Source organism: Pyrus communis, chromosome 10 (assembly GCF_041283825.1).
Source record: "Pyrus communis isolate YQ-2024b chromosome 10, ASM4128382v1, whole genome shotgun sequence".
NCBI classification, from domain to species: Eukaryota; Viridiplantae; Streptophyta; class Magnoliopsida; order Rosales; family Rosaceae; genus Pyrus; species Pyrus communis.
Window position 1 is genome coordinate 9,366,223 of NC_142574.1, and position 21,805 is coordinate 9,388,027.

At 37.9% G+C, this 21,805-nt stretch overlaps 1 long non-coding RNA gene and 2 pseudogenes across 2 annotated transcripts; 2 read left to right on the forward strand and 1 right to left on the reverse strand.

Annotated features, from left to right (window-relative positions):
- Window positions 1–11,979: 11,979 nt before the first annotated feature.
- LOC148693488 (uncharacterized) lies at window positions 11,980–13,137 on the forward strand (annotated as a pseudogene).
- Window positions 13,138–13,910: 773 nt separating this feature from the next.
- Window positions 13,911–15,434, forward strand: LOC148693489 (uncharacterized). 2 transcript variants are annotated; one of them, XR_015952055.1, is made up of 2 exons: window positions 13,911–14,949; window positions 15,031–15,434. It is a non-coding gene; the product is annotated as an uncharacterized LOC148693489 (long non-coding RNA). The 2 variants fall into 2 exon arrangements; XR_015952056.1 differs by having other exon boundaries at window positions 13,911–14,593.
- A 4,825-nt stretch (window positions 15,435–20,259) lies between these two features.
- LOC148693490 (putative carboxylesterase 13 pseudogene) lies at window positions 20,260–21,174 on the reverse strand (annotated as a pseudogene).
- Between the last annotated feature and the right edge of the window lie 631 nt (window positions 21,175–21,805).

The following is a 21,805-nucleotide window of genomic DNA, read 5'->3' on the forward strand; positions in this document are numbered from 1 at the left end:
ATATTGTGTTTTATATTGTGTTTTTACGTTTTTGAGTCAAATCCAAGTGATTAACAATCCCTCCTAATCCCCGGTCCAGAACGATCCCTACTTATACACTTCACTACAATTTGACAAAAAGAGGGTTTAATTTGTGTGCGTATAAATCTCGCATCAGTACACCCGAAGGTGGCCCTACGCTGGTGATCGTCTGTCAGAAGTGCCGGTAAAGCCCTCTGGGAAACCATCGAACCTGCTAAGCAACTAGAACCTGGAGGGGCGCAAAACAAAAGTGTGAGTGGGCAAAAGTGTGAGTAGGAAACCATTTAATAAATACATTCTAACCCCTCGCCGTAAAACCTGTATACTTCCCAGAAAATAGATAAACGTATATATATACCAATCATGCTCGAGAATATGCCATGCCAAAACCTCAAAATGAAATGCAAGTGCTCAGGTATAAACCATATCAATAACATAAAATCTGGTAGCTGGAGTCACCTAACGTGACCTGTACAGCTGGATCTAGAGCTCAAATCTCAATCTCACTAACTGGACCTGCACACGAGTCGGAACCACCTAACGTGGTCTGTACGACAGGCCTGGGTGTAATACATACAAACGCTCTAGTGCTACGATCACGTGAAGGCTGGGTGAGTAATCGCAGGTCACCTATGAGTCGGAACCACCTAAAGTGGTATGTACGACAAAACTGTGCACCTAACTTGGATCCAAGCTGAGCGTGTGGTGCGGGAGGTGAACATCACGTGAAGGACTGTGCCCTACTCTGGGCGGGAGCACTAACATCAATGTATCTCGAATCATTACTGGACGTAAATATAAATCACTACTCACCTGGCACTTACCTGTGCGTCCACAGCACCAATACATTCACACATATATATAAATGCAACTAATTATGCATAACAACTGGCAATATAAAAATGGCATATAACTAAATAACATTTAAATCAATTTCTGGGAAAATATAAGTATATAGGTATATATGGAAAACCAAAAGCCCACTCACTAGTATGTGGAAGGGTCGTAGCCCCCCTGCCTCGAGTGACCACGCTCGTCCTTGGGATAGGTATCACCTATATGTGAAACAACTACAAAAACGTTAATTTTAAAGCACATAACCAATCTTTAGAAATAACTTCTCATACAATGCTCAAATGGGGTGTATGAATACACCAACGTGATCTACTCAACCTCAGGAACATCCCCATATTTTTAAAATAATTTTTCACCGCCGCACACGCCCCCACGCGCCGGCCACACGCAGGCACATGCCTGGGATGCTGACGGTGTCAAGTGACGCCGTTGGGAATATTCCGTCAGATTTGACAGATTCTGTCAACGGCGTCAGGAATATTCCGTCAGACTTGACGAAATATTTCGTCGTCTTCTCCGGCGAGCCTCCGGTGCCATCGCCAGCGCCGGAAAACCGGGAATTTTTCAAACTTTGATATCTTCTTCGTTTTTCATCCAAATTTCACAAAATTGGTACCAAAATGAAGCTTAGAACTAGAGGAACACAATCATACCACTTTCAAGTGCTAAAATCCACAAAATCTCACCTGAAAAATCAACCCAACTCCGGCCAACTTCGAAACTAGTGATCCCGACGTCCAAAACCATCAAACGAACCACCCCGAGCCTCCTAGGGACCTCACCAAGCTACCTACAAGCTTGAAATTCCCTAAAACGTGAGAAATCACGTGTGCATGAACAGTACCCAAAATCGGGCATCGTGAGTTCGACGTGAAAACGAAGGTATTCTTACCTGAAATGGGTATGGTTGGACTCCTACAAGCCTCACGAGTCTGAATATATGCTTGGATTCTTCGATCTGTGAAGATTTGATGGGTGTGTGGGTGTGTCCGTACGTTTCAAAGGAAATGGGAAGGGAATGGGGACTCGGGACAGATGCAGGGAAAAGGGGAAAACAGTGAGGGAAATGGGTGGTCCACCATTAGCCAACAACCAACCAAAAATAACCGCAAAACGTAAAGAAATCGAACTAGGGGCAATTTTGTCTTTTCAGACGTACGTTGTAATATTTTTGGGACGGGCTGTCACAAAGGATGAAAACGTTTTTAGAATTAAAATAGATATGGGAAATACTAGGGTTTAAACGTCACTGTTAACAATCATATGCAATTCTATCAATTACTTCTGAATTTTCACATACATGCTTTGAAGGTTAGGTTTTCCTAATGCATATTCTCCTTGTGATGTTCGAGCAAAAACATATATCTAACATGCAATCCGTTTGTGATGTTCCGATCAAATATAAACATGCAAAACTCATTAAGTTTTGTGAAAAGCCTTTGAAAAACCATGCAACCCTTAAGAGCATGATGTTCGCCTTAAGTGAACTTACAGTTACTAATCACAAGAAGCTCCCCTCAATTTCAGGGTGATATTCCAACAGAAGTTGCATCAAATTACTTGTCTAATTAACCTAATGGTGGCCAATGACTAAGTTAATTAGATAGTTTATACCTGTGATTAATAATTCAAAGCAAGCATGCATCCATTCGTTAGCAAATTAATAAAATCACTTATTCATGCTAAGGCTTATGGCCTAACCCTAGCAATGGAAATTAGTTACGCATACTCATAATAAAAACTAGAGAAAATATTATTATTAAGAAAAATATCGGAAGAACCTTAAAGGAAAAATCTGAAATTCTTCAAGAACCCTAACCAAATTCTTCTCTCCCAAACGCGCATAAAGGAAACCAAATAGAAACAAACTAAACTAGAAATAAAAACCCAATTTGACTAGGAAAATCTGCATTACAACTGTGCAGCCACTCCTCCAAATTCGGCCCATGATGGCTTGTTTTAAAGATTGGAACAATCTGAACACATCTCCAAAAAGAGCCGAATTCAAAACAGGTCATCTTGGGCTTCAAAACTTGCAAGCAAGCCTGTAACGTCACTTTTCTAGCACCTTGTACTACTTCTTTATTCCATCACCAGAAAATAACCACTTAGTAGAAAAATCTAATATTTTGACACGATCAAGCTAAGCGACTCATGAACGTCCCCCAACTAGAAATTTTCCAAAATTATCCATTTGATCACGTTTTGCCTCAGAGGACATTTCTATATAGAAAATACACTTCAAAGTATCAAAATTCTTTGAAAGTAATAACAAGAATAAACTAAGATTAGGAAAAATATATATGATATAAAAGTGACTCATCAATATATGATATAAAAGTGACTCATCAATGGGCGGGCAGGAGGAAGTAAATTCTAGATCTTGAAATGTCTATGACAAACAATATAAAATTCTCAAAAAAAACCAAATGAAAAACATAAAAAGCCCAGAAACCCAGAGTTCCAAAAAACCAAAACAAAAAACCCTAGAAAACAAAATCTAGAACGACAAACATAGATAAAAAAAACCATAAAATATAGAACATTCAAGAAATTAACTTAAAATTTAAAAAGTAAAGATTTTAAATTTTAGAAATTCAAGAAATCAAATTTCAGAAATTACCACAGTATCATCATTGCTAGAAGTGGCCATTTGAAAATTCAACTAGAACTTCGAATTTTCGAAACCCTCCATAATATTATACGAAGAATGGGAGTTCATTCTAGTCTAGTTTCTTTTTCTCTTTCTTTCCTTTTTGTTCACTTCATTTTTCTCTTTTTTTGGGTTCATACCAGTTTTATTTCTCCAACGTGTGTCAATTATCACCATGTGTACTAGATATGGATTTCATCGAAGACCAAATTAATAAAAAAAAATAAAAAAATAAAAAAAATAAAAAGGAAAAACAGGAAAAAATTGATTTGAATGTCAATCCAAGTTTTAATTAGTGGGAGGATCCACGTGTCAATTAATAGGTCGCACATTTTCCAAGTCATTACATGACAGTCAATTTGACGGATTTTTAATGGAGGTCTAACATTGCAATGAATTCGTAAGTTGATGTATGACATTGCAATGTTTAAAAATGAGGTATATGTTTGTTATGTGAGCCAAAATTGAGGTGGAAAAATATAATTTACCGATATAAATGTTCTTAACCATTTTAGCTCATTGTTTCTTACATAAGGAATGTTAAGAATGAGCTATGCATCCAAACAGCACGGTCGGGCTCAGAAGACTGGCGGGTAGGACCATCTTATTAGTGGCCCAGCACAAAAAATTGAGAGTTACCTCAACAATTCTCAGTTTATGTTGATCTCGACAGTTAAGATCGTAATGGCACCTAAGAGCCACAAACCCATTCAATTGCCACCTAAGTGGGCTCTATTCGGTTTACCCAAGTAGCTCAGGCCGTTGGAGCCAATGGCCAGGCAACTCAGGCTTTGGCAACTTCCTATTTTGCCCATTCAGTGCTTTCAGAAGTGGCTCTAGTAGGTCCTCCTTCATCAACTTAGTAATGGTTTATGGGGCAAGTTTCTTGACAATGGTCCAAGGATTTAGTGTTTCAACTTTTGTTCATTAAGGTATCTAGAAGAGCTTGACTGTTTGGCACTCAACTGAATCCTTGATAGACTGGAGCTCGTAGAAGATCTGTCAAAAGCTTGGATGCAAATGCGCATGGTTTTTAGAGAAGTTTTGAAAGTGCAAAGAATAAAGAATATATCTACTTTTTTATGGCAAGATAAGTGGAGGAAAATCGGGAAAAATCTTTGAGAAATCCTCTAATCATCACGTTTTTTAATTTCGAGGCATCTAAGCCACCTTCACAACACCTAATTATGCACGAAGCTCACGTGTCTCGACTTTAAAGGCATGTCTATCAAAGAGGGATGTTTCGACGAACTATGCGTTTGGAGTGTAAGGTGCGTGAAACAGCTGAATATAAAAAGGCATCGTGAGGACTCGACACATGGCACCATTATGGCTGTCGAGGGGGTAATGACTCGTATATAAGGACCAGGTGCATATATGCTGGTGTGTGGGCGGTTGGAAGATAGTAACTTCTTTAAAACCTTTTGGCTAGATGTCCATGGCCGAAGATTTCAGAAACGAAGGGCAATATTTGGGCTTGGGCAGAGCAAGGTTATAAACCTGAAAAAAGGTTAGTATTCTTGGCCCAGTTCTTAGTTTTTTAAATAGAATTGATTCCAATCCAGGAATTATACTCGGTCCTCGAATCCACGATGAAAAACGCCATCATGTGTGGCCAACCCGCGATCATGACCTGTCACACCTTAATCCAAGGTTAAATCTAATCCCGGGTTTAGACTTAATCTTGGATTGGGGTGTGACATAACCTCCAAGGGTAAAACGCCTTTAGTTTGGGACCTGGCAACAACAAAGTTGCCCATAGTAATGCCAAATGGTATGAGTTCATCATTTGACCATTTTAGCATCTTCATGACCGAGACTGGCATGATGTTCATTGTTCCCCCCAATGCACAAACACCTTAGAAATTTCAACTGATAATGCTCGACTGAAACTCAAGGGGATGAACACGTGCCATATTTATTTCTTTGTTGTCTAGGACCAATGGTCCTGTCGTAGCATCATGGAGTTTCTTCATTACTAGATGCAACATCCTCGTCAAAATTAGACTTTTCATTTATGATAAAAGATGATGTTGGCTTGATACTCGTATTCTCGACTGTCGAATTGAGAATAGTTGTCTTGTCTGACAATCTAACTACGGTTTTAGTTGCTTCAGCCAAAACCTTCTTATGAATTTGGAGTTAGTAGGCATAGCATCCTGAGTGCCTAAGTAAGTATTGAATTGCTTTTTTCTTTCTATCTCTACTTCAGTAAGACCGAACAATGTGATGGCCGAGAATACGTAGAAATGTCCACTAGGTATCATATGTTATCTAAAGAGAAGGGAAGCTTCTTAATGTCTATGTTAACATATGGTTCGACCACGAATCCTAGCACCTTGGTTTCACAGATGTGCTGAAATCTGGATAAAATTGCTAGATCGAAATTCTTTTGAGTCATTGCTTCTTTGGCCGTAGGGCTAGTTAGAGCCAAATCGATGCACTCTTGGCATTCTTTAGGAAAACCATACAAATCACGGGCCGAATACTTTTTGTAAAACTCTATCATATATTCCAGCGATTTACTAGTGAAAAAAAGGTGCCTACTTTGTTAAATCTTGATTAATGGTTCCTTTGGAGAAAGGGGAAAAAGGTTTTCTTTAGCTTTCTGAGCACAATGTTCGATTCGTGCTTTCAGCTCTCTAGGCCGAAGTGAAAGCTTAATCCTTCTCTTAGATTCTTCAATTTGGTTTCAATTGTTTGAACAACCTCTTTCTTTCCTTCGGCAATGTCTTTTTGAATGCTAGTAACTTTGGCACGATGTCGAGCTTCAAGTCGTGCTGACGCTAAAACTTATGAGATTTTGGCATTATGGTATATGTATTAGCTGACAAATTGTAACTATACCACTAGTGTTCTCGAGGCTCTGGCAGCTTGAATGTTTTTTGTGTTGGTGATGTACTTAGTAGTGACGATGCTCTTGAATGGCCAATGTTGGAATCCAAGTATCCCTTGTCGTAAGTCAAGCAACCATTGAACTGGCGGCTTCTGAGCATCCATTCATAGACCGAGTCTCACAAATACCCTTGTTTGATCCTGCATAGAAGTGTGGCTATGTAGTTGGAATGCATAAGGCTTTAAACTACTTCCTTTGGTGTCACGCAAATACCCAATTTCAGCCCAGTGATTATGACTTCATTTTTGCACCAACTACAAAACACTATTAGTGTGTTAAAGCAACCTGACTCTTAACTCTCCAATTCACGTGTTATCCTGACTTTCGACTCCCGGATTTGTGTGTCAGAGCAACCCTTAGTGTCTTATCCTACTTAGGTATGAAGGGATTGACCATGTTGACAGTGGCTGGTAGGACAAAATCATTGTCAACCAACATCTATGCCTTCTCTGGAAAATTGAGCTTGCCTTTATTGATCCAATCTTGGATAGCATTGCAAAACACAACGCAATTGTTGGTTGTATAGTTGTTGGGATTGTGAAATTTGCAATAAACCTGTCCTTTTATGTCCTCGACCCTAGGTATAACATGACCTGGCTGAAGTTTGATTATCTTTGTCGTAAAGAGTTGGTAAAAAAATATTATAGGCCTTAGTAATGTCGAAATCGGCCTTCGAAGGTTGGGTTGTAACCTCAGCCAAAGCTACCTCTATCTTAATATCCTTCGTCTACGTGTGAGACAATGCCTTGCACACAAATGGCTTATCGATTATGATTTCGGCGGCGTCTATACTCGCATATAGTGCCCCCATGTCCTAAGCTGAAGTGTAACTCATGAACGGATTTTTGTATAGTTTTCCTTGGTATGTTGTCTTAGTTGATAATTCTTCTTTGAGCAATGAGTCATATTGCTCGACATGCTGGGCTAATTCGTACATATCACAAAAATTTATTCTGAGGAATTTCTTTGGGGATTCCCTTTCGAGACTGTTCAGGGCAATCTGGACATATTCTGGCTCAGAATGAGGAGCTCAAGGCTAGTTTTTAGCTAGCTTGAAACGATATAGATATTTGGCAGGTGATTCATTTGGTGCTTGGGCCAATCTTGCCAATGATGAGATTGAGACTTCCATTGCAGCTCGGTAGAATTGCTTATGAAACTTCCTGATCAAGTTGTCCCAAGTTTGAACTGAATTGAGTGGCAAATTGATGTACGATGAAAAAGCAATTAAGGTATCATCATTGAACACTTGTCTAATTGGCTCTAGTGCAAGTGGGACATTGTTGGAAATGTTCCCTAAAGCCAATCATAAGATGATACTTTACGAACATTTTGAATATTAAACTAATCTAGTTTAAGGTAAGAGCATATATTATTGTTTAAAGCCGTCTCATTAAATATTATTGTTGGAAATGTGCCCTAAAGCCAATCATGAGATGATACTTTACCAAGGAATATGTAATTAGGAGAATGTGATCTAAAGAAGTTAGATTCATGAGACCATTCTCCTTCATACACATATCTTAAACGTTCCTAATCATACGTTTGACAAGTATGTAGGTACTCAATAGAAAGTTAGTCCACTAAACACGATCTACAAGAAGCTCTCATACTTATATCACATGAGAACTCATGGTTGGAATAATGTAAAGTAGTCATTTGACCTGAGGATTCATAATTGTCTTGTGGTTAGGTCCTTAGTTTTTCACTATGTTAAAAGGCATTCCATTTGAGGGTGTCCACTGCTTTGTTGGAATTGAGTTACTTAATCATGTAGGCATGTGATTGCACAACAAGAGGTCTCTAACCTTTAAATGTTAAAGGAGAATACTTTGTCATATGATTAAGAGTCTATGGCCATAACACATGAATACAATTTAGTCCAAATCACATTCAAAGTAATCATGTAAACAAGAAGATCACATTGGATAGTAGACATGAATAAACTATTATCCAAACAATGTGATCAAGAGTATTGATACTGAGAAGGACCATATTGCATTGTAATCCCAAACTGAATAGGTTCTCTACCTCTTATGTTTAGCTAGGGTAGCCATGACATACTGCTAGGTGCAACTCAAGGCTAGTGGAAGCTCTAAAGATTAGCAATCACTAATCTTCATTAAAGGGAGAATGGAAGGAAATTTTCAATTCGCAATTGATTAGTAAGATTTCTAATCTTCCACTACCTCGCTAATTAGAACCTATTAAATCGTACAATGTGTAAGATTGAATTGAAGAAAACAACAAAGTTGAGTAAGGAAAATTAAGTGGTTTAATTGTGTATGGCTCGGGTTAATTACTATGTTAATTAATCAAACAGATAAGTTTGTTTTAGACCTCAGGTTAGTTTTGGGCCACAAGGCCTAATAGGCTTTGATATTTTTTTGAAAAACCTCTCCATGATGTTCCAATCTACAAGGTCAGTCATATTGACACCAATAATATATAAGGTTCATATGTAATTTGTAGAATTTATAGAATAAAAATCTGAAAATTAAAAAGCTAAATTTTAAATTGTAATGGCAAAAACAAATTAATAAAATACCTTGTGCAGTTGTGATGTAAAGCTTTTGAAACTCAAATTCAATTGAGCTTTGGTTGAAAAGGGAGGAAATAGGGAAAGATTCTGGAGAAGAAGTCCGTGGGCGGGATGAATTTTGTGAGGATTAGAATCTAGAGACCTAGGGTTATGAAATGGGAGAGTAACTAAGCAACAATTGAATTTCTTTTTAATTTAAAAGGTGAAAGTCATTGGGGATGCAAAATTGTCTTCCTAATTTTTTAATTGTAATTTAATTAGTGTTGGTCATAGGGAATTGGAATGCATAACAATTTTTATAATTAAAAAAAAAAACTCAGTGGGGGCCTCTGCCCGCCCGGCTCATTGTAGCTTCATCCTTGCCTAAGGTAGCCAAGTAGTTGATAGCTTTGTTGAATATGTAAAAATGGTTTTAGTATGTGTTATGTGAGTGAAAATGTGCATCGAACTTTAATGAGTCCTCTTTGAATGTTCTTCATTGTTCTTCATGAGTTCAAGAAAAGTGTTTGGATTTGACACACAAATGTTGTGGGCAACTTGACGGTGTATGTTTGTGTGCATTTTTTTCACACAACACCATATCCTCACACTTTTGAAACTTTGAAATTTTTTCTAATTTTGAAATTTTTAAAAACTTTGAAATTTTGAACTTTAAATCTTAAATTTTTGAATTTTGATAATTGAAATTTCACCAAATTTTCACTCATCCTCACCCTTCCAAAACCGGCCACTCTTTAAAGAAAGGGTCTTTTGGGGCTTTTTGCAATTATATGGAGTTATGTACTTTTGTGTTTTTGCATTTCGAAGCAAAAGTTCATGCATTCGCATTTAGGCCCTTATTCACTGAAGGGAACAAAGTCCTTTGAATGAAATTTTATTTGGTCATGCATGTTTTGGGTTCTGTTGTAACAACTTAAACGTTTTGAACTTTTGAGTGTTTACATTTGCCCCTAAAGTTTATGAATTTGTATTTAGGCTTCATTCACTAAAAGATGAAATTGTTTTGTTCTTTTCATGAGACTTAAAATATGCATGAGTCTTAGAGATCTTGTTGTGATTATGTGAGGTTATAAACTCTCATGTATTTACATGTGAACCTGAAAGTTAGTCTATTTGCTTTGTGACCCAAACTTATCTTTTGTTTCATTTGTATGATATTTTTATTTAGAATTGTCTTGGAGCACTTGATGGAATTCTCATTCAAGTAACATTAATGATTGAGGAAACACCAAGATATCGAGATAGAAAGAGTGATATATCCACTAACATGTTAGGAGTTTGTGGTTCAGATTTAAGATTTTTTTTATGTGTTACCTGGATGGGAAGGCTCTGCATTTGATGCTCGTGTTTTGCATGATGCTTTACATAGGAGTAATGTATGATGCCAATTAGTTTTACATCAAGAAAAAAAAAATTAAAATATATCTAATTTTGTTCTCAAAATTTAACATAGTAGACAAGTATACTAATGGACTAGGTTTTTTAGCACTCTACCATAAAAACTAGATATCACTTAAAATAATGGGTTGGAAACCATCGACCTGAAAAATACAAAGAATTATATAATTTGCGTCATTCAAGGGAAAAGAATGTTATTGAGAAGGCATTTGGATTGTTAAAAAAGAGGTGGAGCGTATTACGCACACCATCCTTTTTAGACATTAAAATACAAGTTAGGATTGTAAATGCATATTCTGTCTTGCATAATTTTATTAGAACTGAGCAAGCTGCTGATCTAGTTTTAGAAGTTCAAGATTTACAATTTTTAGCATCTGTGGATTCAGAGTTATTTAATCATTCAACAAGAGAGGAAAATGAAAATAAATTTGATTACATCTGTTCAAGCTACTGTTGAATGGACATCATTTCGTGATACATTAGCATTGTAGATGTTCCACAATTATCAAGCTCAGAGAGCTACCAATAATTCCTAATGGAAAATTAATTGCTTTTAGTTTGTATTGTCATAGTGAATGTGGCTTTCGATGAATACTATGGCTGTATGTGTTTTTTGAACGTGTTATCTTTGATTTATAATGCTATTTCTTTAAAGATAATATGTGTGCTATAACCATTCTGTGAACATTTAATTTATGTCTAGATCAAATTTTCAAGCAACTACACTCAGGTTTTTGTAGCTTTGTTCGATATTATAAATGTATTAATGTGTGTTCATACTCAGATTGTTGACATGAATGTGTCTATGATTTACTAAACGTGACAATTGATATATATTTTAAGTTAGGAGCAATGGAATGATACTGTAACATCCCACATCGCCCAGGGGAGTGATCCTTATATGTATATTCTCATCCCTACCTAGCACGAGGCCTTTTGGGAGCTCACTAGCTTCGGGTTCCGTAGGAACTCCGAAGTTAAGCGAGAAGGGGACTAGAGCAATCCCATGATGGGTGACCCACTGGGAAGTTGCTTGTGAGTTCCCAAAAACAAACCGTGAGGGAATGGTAAGCCCAAAGCGGACAATATCGTGCTACGGTAGTGGAGTCGGGCCCGAGAAGTGATCCGCCCCGGGCCGGGATGTGACAAATTTGGTATCAGAGCCTAACCCTGGCCGCGTGTGTACCGAAGAGGACGTCGGGCCCCTAAGAGGGGTGGATTGTAACATCCCACATTGCCCAGGGGAGTGATCCTTATATGTATATTCCCATCCCTACCTAGCACGAGGCCTTTTGGGAGCTCACTAGCTTCGGGTTCTGTAGGAACTCCGAAGTTAAGCGAGAAGGGGACTAGAGCAATCCCATGATGGGTGACCCACTGGGAAGTTGCTCGTGAGTTCCCAAAAACAAAACCGTGAGGGAATGGTAAGCCCAAAGCGGACAGTATCGTGCTACGGTAGTGGAGTCGGGCCCGGGAAGTGGTTCCCCCTCGGGCCGGGATGTGACAGATACAATAGAAAACTAGTATGCAAAACCAAAACCAAGGATAAAGAAAGAGAACCAAGAAATTGAAACTAAAGGAGAAGAAAATAATTATTTGAGATGGAATATAGATATGAAACGTGCTTTGGTTGACATACTTTGCGAAGAACGAAGATTGGGAAACAAAGAAAATGGTGGTTGGCAGACAGTTGCTTATAATTCTGCTTTATCCATATTATCTTCTCAATTTGATATTCATGTGAAGTCTTGGAAAAAGTTCTATGCAATAGTAAGTGATATACTAAGTTAAAGTGGATTTAGGTGGGATCCAACTAAAAAGATGATAAGTGTAGATGAAGACTATATCTGGAAAGAGTGTGAAGGTATGATAAATTGATTGTTTTTCTTTTGTCTGTGTGATATCTTACTATGTTCATCCAATTTTATTTAATTTTAGGGTATGAATATGGACTGATAACATGTCACGAATCATAGTAATTTGTGTATGTTTTGAAATTACCTGCATGCTATCTAAAATGATTCTGAAGAAGTACACTGATGTTAAAAAAAAACTTATCATTTGGATTGCGTGCCAAAAGAAAAAATACGAAGGAAAGTGAATCATTTAAAATACAAAGAGAAAGCCATCAAGTTTTGTCGATATGCTAAAAGCTTCTTATGCTTTTAGCTTAAGGTTTGATTGATTTGCTTATGGTTTGCTTATTGATTTTTTATGTTTTGATTAGTAGTCACATGTTGGTGCTAAAAGCTTTCGTTGGAAGGTCATTTCAAATTGGGATGGATATAGTGGATTTATGTGGCAAAGATAGAGCTACGGGTGAGGGTGCTGAAACAGGTGTAAAAGCCATTGAGATTATGACTCCTCCGCATAATGAACCTGATCATATTGATTTGGTTGATGATATGCAGATTTAGAAGATATTGAAACTATGAATGAGATTTTGCCTATTTCGGCCAACGGTCAAAAGACTCAAAGCAAGAGAAAGCCAGCAAGTTTTACAAAGAGTAAACCAACCACTTCTAAAGATGTGATTGCAAATTCACTTGCCAAGATGGCTTCATCCTTTCAAGACTGTATTTGTGCAGACACAAAATTGATCCAACAGAGGTATATGATGAAGTAAATGCAATACCATATCTCAATGAAGAAGAACAAATCAAAGCATGTGCTTGGTTGATAAAAAATGACAGACAATTTCTCATGTTGAAGACACTCCCAATTGAGACGAAATATAATATGGTATTGTTGCTTACTTCACAAGGCGCATAGGACCGTCTGTCATTATATTTCTCATTTTAATGTAACTTTGTAAGACATTAGTTAGAATAAAAGTCTTGCATGTCATGAATGTTCGTTAACATTTGCAAGTGTGCTTTACTGGAATCTTCCTACTTCAATCAACTCTATCATATTATTGCAGACTTAATTTTCATAAAGTATTGCTTTGAGAAGTTAATTGTTGGAAATTTGCTGTGTTCTTCTATGTGCTAAGCATTGGCAGCCCCAATTTTTGGTTTGATGACTTTATCACTGATATACTCATTGAGGATTGCACAAATCTGTATTTGGGCATTTAAGTTTGCAACGTTGTAGAAATGGATATTACGGTCAGTTGAGCATTTTTTTTTAATTTGTATTTTCTATAGAATATAAATTCTAGCGAATGTCCAAAAAATGAAATTTGTAATTCTCGTTATTTTGTAATTTCTACTTATCCAACATCCAACAATGAAATTTCAATTAATGGGATTTTAATTATTGTAATTGTAATTTCCGTCATTTAGAATTCTATGAAAATTTCGAATTATATTATAAAGGACAAATTGTTTATCCTTTGATGAGAATTTGATTCTCATACTTAGTTCTATTGAAGATTAAATCTATGAGTCCAAAACCCAATTGATTTGTTGCATTGTAGTTTAACTGATTAATGTAGGGTGGGGCAAATGGGTCTTGGATCTGCGGACCGGGACAAGTCTGAGCGATTCAAAGCGGGTACAAAATTTATGTACAAAGCACGAGACGGAACGGGACATGACAGGACAGGACGAAGGAAATGGTAGGGCGAGGCGGATGCCAGAAATTGTGGTAGCGAGGCCCTGATCCGGATCGTAGCTAGCGTTAGATTAGATTGGATTTAACTCCACCGTTGGATTTCAGACTCACTCTACTTTGTCATCTCTCTTTCATCGATTCAAGCCTTTGCACATCATCACCAATTCACCGACTCGAGCCCTCCACTTAACTCCATCTTCGTCTCCCTCTTTCTGGCGACTTGCGAGTTGCGACCACCATCACTACCATCGTCTCCTTCCTCTTTTGCTTTGTCTTTGCAAGATTTTGGGTCTCCTATAGGCAGAGATCGAGTCGGCGCAGATCTAATCCCTAAAACCAAGCGTCGATATTGTTTCATCCCACAACACAACGGCTGGAGCGGACCCATCCCGAAGCAGAGAGTGCGTGGAATGAGAGCATGTGCATTCGGTAGAGAAAAGTGCCACAACAATGTCGGCAATCTCCTAGGCACAGGATGCGTCTGCATGGACAAGTTGGATCCCAAGGTCAGCATGGGTTTGTACCAGAAGGGGCAATCATGACCTCCATGGACTTGATCTGGCATCCATGTGCAGCAATTGATTGGGTTCTTAGATTTTGCTTATGGTATTTTTTTTTCCTCCCATTTGAAAGCTCTGGTATTGGATTGTATCGACGCCAAGACCTTGAGGTTGGTGAGCCCCTTGCTGCGATTTTGCTTTCAATTTTTGAAAAACCCAAATTGGTTTTGATTTGGTTCCTGATGGTTTTATATGGGAATTTAATTTGGGTTTTTCTGGGTTTTTGAGGGGTTTGGGAAAATTTTGTGGTACGGGTTTTGATTTGGGGTGATTTTTTGAGGTGGGTTTTGCTAGACTTTGACTTGAAGCTGACAATGCCAGATCAGCCATAGGAGAGGATTTCTGTGATTGTACATAACACAACACTCAAGCTTGTTGCTTCCACCACGAGATTTGTTTTGCAAAAGCGTCTTGCCTTTTTTCGTAGCAGTTTACCCTTTGTTTTGTTGCGGCCCACGTTTTCGATGTATTTTTTCTTTCCTAAATAGTTCATTAACCATGCATTAGAAATCAAGTAATTTACTGGTTTTTGTTGAATTTGTTACAGAAATTTTTCATGATGGGTTTCTTAGAAGACCTAGATGCTGCACAGAGAGACGATTGTAGTTGAAGACATCGACGGTGGCAATTGCCCAGGTGATGCTGCTGTCTGGAAATGGTGATGAAGTGAAGAGGAGAAAGAACAAAAGACACCGACAGTGCAGTATGCCCAAACTAAATAAAAAAAGTAATTGGACCCGTGAACCCATCCCAAATCGGCACGTTTGAAACAAGTCGGGTTGGGTCCCGTTCTCAAACTCAAAATTCCTCTACCCGGTCAAGCCCGTCCCGTTACATTTTAGAATGGGTAGGGTCCAGTTTCTTCAAATTTAGGTCTGGTCCGACCTGGCCCGTGCCCAGCCCTAGATTAGTGTGATTAGTTAATTAATGAAGGGGTGATTATGAACCCAACATCATTGCTTTCCTAAGGTCCTCTTTTTGAGGACATGTGAAAGACTAACTTATCCTAACAGTCAGATCAATCTAACGGATAAAATTATTTTATGACTTAATCAAATGCATTACACATGATTAAGAAAAAAACCGCAAAACCAAGCATTCCAATGAAACTCTTGTCGCATCACAGTTACTTTCGTCTCACTTCCATAGCCAGAACATTTGGTGGGGGTGGAGCGTTGGAAACCCTAATTGGCTTGAGTAATTAAATGGGTGTTGAGCCATTTCTTTGTTGCAGCGCACAAATCGGGGACTGGAAAGTGAAAATCTTTTTTTTTTTATTTGATTAATATTTGTCCAAAATCAGATTGGATTCTTGGAGTGATTCAATCCTTGAACATCTTGGAGTGATCTAATGAAAGTTTCAGGTCAATATCTAGGTTTTATACTTTTAAGTTTTAGGGCTTCAAATCATCTAGAAAACTAAGTTTTGAAAAATCCCTCCATGTAAAACAAGTTTTCCCGATCCACTAGAAAACTATCATCTTGTTTTCCTCCATTGAAGATGACCTATCTAGTGTTTTAGTAGGGCGTGTGAAAAGGTGGGGTAGGAGAAAGAATAGAGCTTTGCCGTCAAACAATGCACGAAGTTCTTTTTGTTTTTAATCGAGTGTAATGTGTTAAAATAAGTTACTAAGAATCTCAACCGATTGATTAATCTAACAGCTACGATAAATTAATCCCTCACGAGACATCAAAAAGTGGTCCTTAGGAGAGCATCCTTGATGAACCTAAACAACGATGATTGAGCTTTGTAGTTGGCCGTCAATCAAAATTGTTTGAACCATAGAAATGTATAGTTTTGGTTTTGGTTGTAATTCGATTAGATCAGATATGTTGTAAAAGGGCATAAGCTCTTCTTTACTTTATATACTTATTTGATGTTTTATTTGATATGTATGAAAATTGGAGTAGTTGGATTCAACACCAAATAGGGAGACACATGGTTTTATTTGATTAAAAAAGTAATTAAAATCAATCAATCTCTCTAGATTGAAATCCAACACTAGGATCATGCTTGATCAAATCGAATGTTCATAATCATTTAAGGCCCTAAGGCAACCATATACGTGGCCCTAAGGCAACTATATAAGTCCATCATAGAATGCAAAGCTTTCGTTAGTAGTACTATATACTTGCACTTCAAAATCCATTTTACATAAATAAGGGAAGTATCATATGCCACTAAATCAATCACATTGTCCAATAGTTATGATATGACCAAATTGTTTTAATGTGATTAAAATGCAAGCTTATATGTGGTGAGACCAAAAACCCTCAACCAAACTAATAGTAAGTTGATAAACATGAGAATGTTTTGAACACTCTTTGGTTGCCTTCCACCATCGGTAGCCCTCTTACGAAGGTTGGATGGTGCATGGTGCTTCGCCCAATGATGGGGAACACACGGTATCACACTTATCTGAAGGAGTCTACTATTATACATTTGATGTTGTGAAGGTAGGCAACCGGTATGGCCAATATGATATTATTTTGAGGCATATATTCTTTAGAGGCCAAATAAGATGGATACTTCAAAGAGATGTAATGAGCAAGAGTTACTCTCTCCTTATTATTAATGATAGCAAATAAGATATTATTCTGAGGCGAGCTTAGTAATGGTGAGCCTCCCATACCCTATTAAGAGTTTCCTCCAAAACTCTCAAACTCCAAGTGAGGGATACGGAATTTGCCAAAATAGTGGGCAATGCTATATTATTAACCCCCATACCCTTCTAAGAGTTTCCTCCAAAACTCTCAAATTCCAATTGAGGGATATGGAATTTGCCAAAATAGTGGGCAATGCTATTTTATTTAAACCTATATCAAATGACTTAAAATTAATCAATTTATATTCATTATGTAATTGTTTACCGATATAATTGCAAACGCTATCCAAAACTTGACAAAGAAAAGCCAAAGGCTAATGTTTCCTAACTTGGTATAACCATCCAATAAATTGCCTTGAAATGATTGTAAATGTACTCAAGTAGTCTCATTCTCACCATCTTTGTAGTGATAATGTATCTATGGAAGAATATGTTAGATATATCTAACAGACGGTGTTAAATAATTAAATGTTGAAGTATTAAATAATTAACTTCATAAAAATCATCACAATGATATTTGTTAGATATATCTAACATAAGATGTTAAATAATTAAGTGTTGAAATGTTAAATAATTAACTTCATAACACCGTCACAATGATATTCATATAATCACAAACTCGTTCACTCCAATATGTAACGAAATGCAATATTTATCCATAATAGAAACATCCTATGCCAACACCAAGAGTTAAATAATTAACTTCATAAACACCATCACAATGATATCCATCAAGGATATCAATTCATAATTCAATAATATAGTATAAGCAAATTACTCAATCAATAATAGAAACATAAGTATACGAAGTTATCAATACAAGTAAATAATTAACTTATATCGTTTTACTCAATTATTAATCTCTAAATCCCCTACCTTGACTCCAGCCAAGCTAAGGCCGAACGTCAGAGTAAAAGGACATGACAAACAAACCAAACATTTATGTTGAGAGTTGAAATGTGAGAGACAAGTTGTCCCACATCGGTGATGGACAAAATTTGCTATGGGCTTATATGATCTCGGGTTACTTCCTATATTGCCAATTGGTTTAACGGTGGAACCTCAAATTCATCATGCTATTAGAGCAGGTTGTTTCTCGTATGAAAGCCAAAGGGCCACACGCGTCATCCAGTTGTTGTTCACGTGTAGGTTTGAAAATCGGCCATACGTGCGGGGGCGTGTTGAAAGTTGAAACTTGAGAGACAAGTTGTCCTACATCGGTGAGGGAAAATGTTTGCTATGAGCTTATATGGTCTTAGGCTACTTCCCATATTACCAATTGGCTTAAAGGTGGAACCCCAATTTCATCAATTTAGTTTTAAGATAAAATCACTGTTCAGTTTCCCTAACAAAAAGAAACTGCAGGAAACTAAAGTTTGTTCTAGTTTTGTGGACACAAAACGAGCAGCTTTTTCCCTAATCAAATCTCGATGAAAATTTATGAATTTATACTCGTTTGAAAGCTTCAAGAAGCATCTTTCCAACGCTGTAAATTTTGTTGAAAACCGAGCTCCGAAGTCGAGAGATAAGTTTGGAATTCGACCTCTCCTTATACGTTGGTCATGGACAGAAGTCATGAGTTAAAACATCAAGTATGTGCAGAAAAAGAAAAACTGCACCGGTGTTTCACACGGGTTCAAAGACACCTTTATGAACATGGTTTTGACCCGTCACATCTCAATGAAAGTCTACGGGTAAATACTCGATTTAAAGCTTATGATTCCCTCTTTAATTCTACTGAACAATAATTTGAAAAGAAGCTTTGTAGTGAAAGAAAACATGGATGAGAGAATGGACCACGAAACTAAAAGTTCTGAAATCTGCACCAAAAAAATTATGCACACTTTGAAGCTTAAATTCTTTTGATTTTGGCCAGAGCTTCTAACAAGATGGTAAAAACATGAAATAGGTACTGAAAGGGTTTGTTTACAGATCAAGATAGAGAATATAAACATGGTAAATCAAATTGGAAAGAATTACTCAAGACACCCAAAAGTTAGAAAGATCTTACTCTTAAGCCTTCCTCTGCAAACTTAAACCTCTTTCTTTCTTCTTCAGGGTTCTCACTCAAATTCACTCTATAAACTGAACGAATACTTGCTCTGAAATTTGCTATTCGAAGTGCAACTATTTATAGAGAAAATGATCATGATTGGAACCTAAGCCTAGACCTTCCACCACCTGCTTCATAGCTTAGATTACTCAGCTATATAGACTGCTTAAAGAGTAATCTAAAACCACCATGGACAGCCACCTGCAGCCATATACTCTCCACCAAACCCATAGCTCCTCCACCTCCTGCTTAAGGTTTCCACCGTTTTCTAAAAACCCTCCACCTCCTAGCTACATAGCCTACATTAGTCAGCAAAATAGAGTACTGGAAAAAAGATTATTAGGAAAGGATAAGAACAAGTTACAAGGAGGGAAGAAAGAACTTCTCCTTGCAGAATTGAAGATTAGAGAGAGAGTCTTTGTCTTTTGTTTACTGAATTATAACAATATGCCCTATGTAAAAGGTTGGGCGAAGTGTAAAACAAAATGGGCTGAAACTATTTCCTTTTTGATATTAAAAATAATAACTTTGAATTCTAGGTCTTCACAACCAAGCTGAAGGTGGTGCTGGTTGTTGACACGGTTGTGAAGCCTCTTCTACTTTGTAGGAAATGTGGTTTGCCGAGGCATAGTTTCGATAGGACTTAGCCTCCTCGGCATTTCCCCTGAGTACCAACCTATTCTTCCTTAGTTGAAACTTAACACACATCTAGTCTCAGATTTTCCATTCGAGCCAGGACTCTGAACCTAGTCTTTTCTGAACTTAATTTCTTCTTATTTGATAACCATGAATTTGGATCACAGCCCCAAACTTATCAGAATCGATTCCCAATCCTTAACTCTTTAATTCCATGTAGGACTCACCCAAACCTTGCTCAAATGTAATCTCTCGACCGTCCTTCAATCATAAGGACTTGGCTAGGCTATCGTTGTCCTGGACTAGAACACCTTGAACTTACCAAACCGATGCTGGGATATATACCAGGCCTTCCGTTGCACTTTAGTTGCTCTTGACCGAAACTTGTATTTTAGGCCGAAACACTAGTAGGTGAATTTTCTTTTGTAAACAGACCTACCCTCCCTAAGAATACTAATAACACAAGTAAGCTTCCAAAAACTAGGCATACAATGGATTTGCATTGTTGATTTTGCAGAAAAGAAAAATTGTTCATATTTTAATATCACAATTTATGATCCACGAAACATAAATAAACCTAGTAAAACATAGGAAAAAAGTAAAAGTTCTTGCACCAATGGAAAGTAAACCATACCAACCTGCTATACAGGCAATGGTCAGATTACCTAGTACACTTTTCTAATTCAAGAAAGATGCAATCTTTTTCTCCATGGCCACAGCATTCTCAGAACTTGGCTTAAACAAATGGAAAACATGCTCCTCCCCCTTTGCTTCCACCACCTCCACAACCCCAGTCCGTCTACTCTTTCTCAGTATCTCACCATAATACCACCCCCTATCTCTCAACCCATCTTTCTCTGTAACAAAAACCAGCAATTTCTCACACCCCATTTCCCCCAACTTCGGATCTTTACCAGGGTTGAAAAACGGGTCGGCGGATCCACTACTCAACGGGTAAGTAAATCGCCACAAGGCAACAACGTATTCTCTTATACGTGCAGGAGTGGATAGCACCTCCGCCCCCAACTGGCTATGTCCCGCAGAAATATAGATGGATCAAAACAACCCCAATCAGCTTAGCACCACCAACCAAGCCCTTAGAGCCTACTCTCAATCCCATATGGTGGGCTATATTAGCCCAAGCACTGTCGTCGGCAAAGAAAACAGGATGAAAATCCGCAAGGAGGTTTAACCAATCTTCTGAGCCGTTTCCATAGAAATGGGAAGCAACCCATTTGACAGCAGCCCACCAATCATCGTAGGCAGCAGGCAGAGGGTACTCGGGGGCAAGCCGGTAATTAACAGAGACTGCGACAACATTGGCTTTGGAGACTAAGGAGTTGAGGTAGTTGGGATTTGGATCCTCTCCTGAGCTAATGGAGAGGATCCTCCTCATCAATCATCTTTGGCCGTTGGATTTTTATCCAACGGCTACAATCATTATAACTTTAAAGGGACCCCCTTGTTTGTAGCTGTTAGATAAAAATCCAACGGCCAATAATGATTGATGAGGAGGATCCTCTCCATTAGCTCAGGAGAGGATCCAAGTCTAGGTAGTTGTGATACGTGGGGGAGGAGGAACTTTCAATGCAGAAGCCTCCTGTTTGGGTTAATATTTGAAAGAAAACCTGCCCGAAGTCCAGCATTAAGCCTAGAGACAAATTGGCGCCTTCCCACTAATGCATAGGCCATGTGCCTATGATTTAAAAGTCAAGTGATGGGGACTAACTCACAATCAGCCAAAAAGCACTTTTCAGTGGCAATACAAGTAAGAAGATGAAGACTCACTACCCTCCAAGTGCTTTCGGGCAAGAGAAAAGTCACTACAGTTGGGCTAATCTGCCTATAAAAGGATAAAGAGGCCCTAGAGAGAAGGACACTAAACCAAACAAACAAATAAACAAACAAACTCTACTCTCAAGTTAGATTTGCATCTAAAAGTTGTAATTAGCCCAGATCTCAGTCGTTTTCAAGATCATTCCCTACAAAAGCCATTTTCTGTCTAGTTTAGAAGCTCTGCTATCACC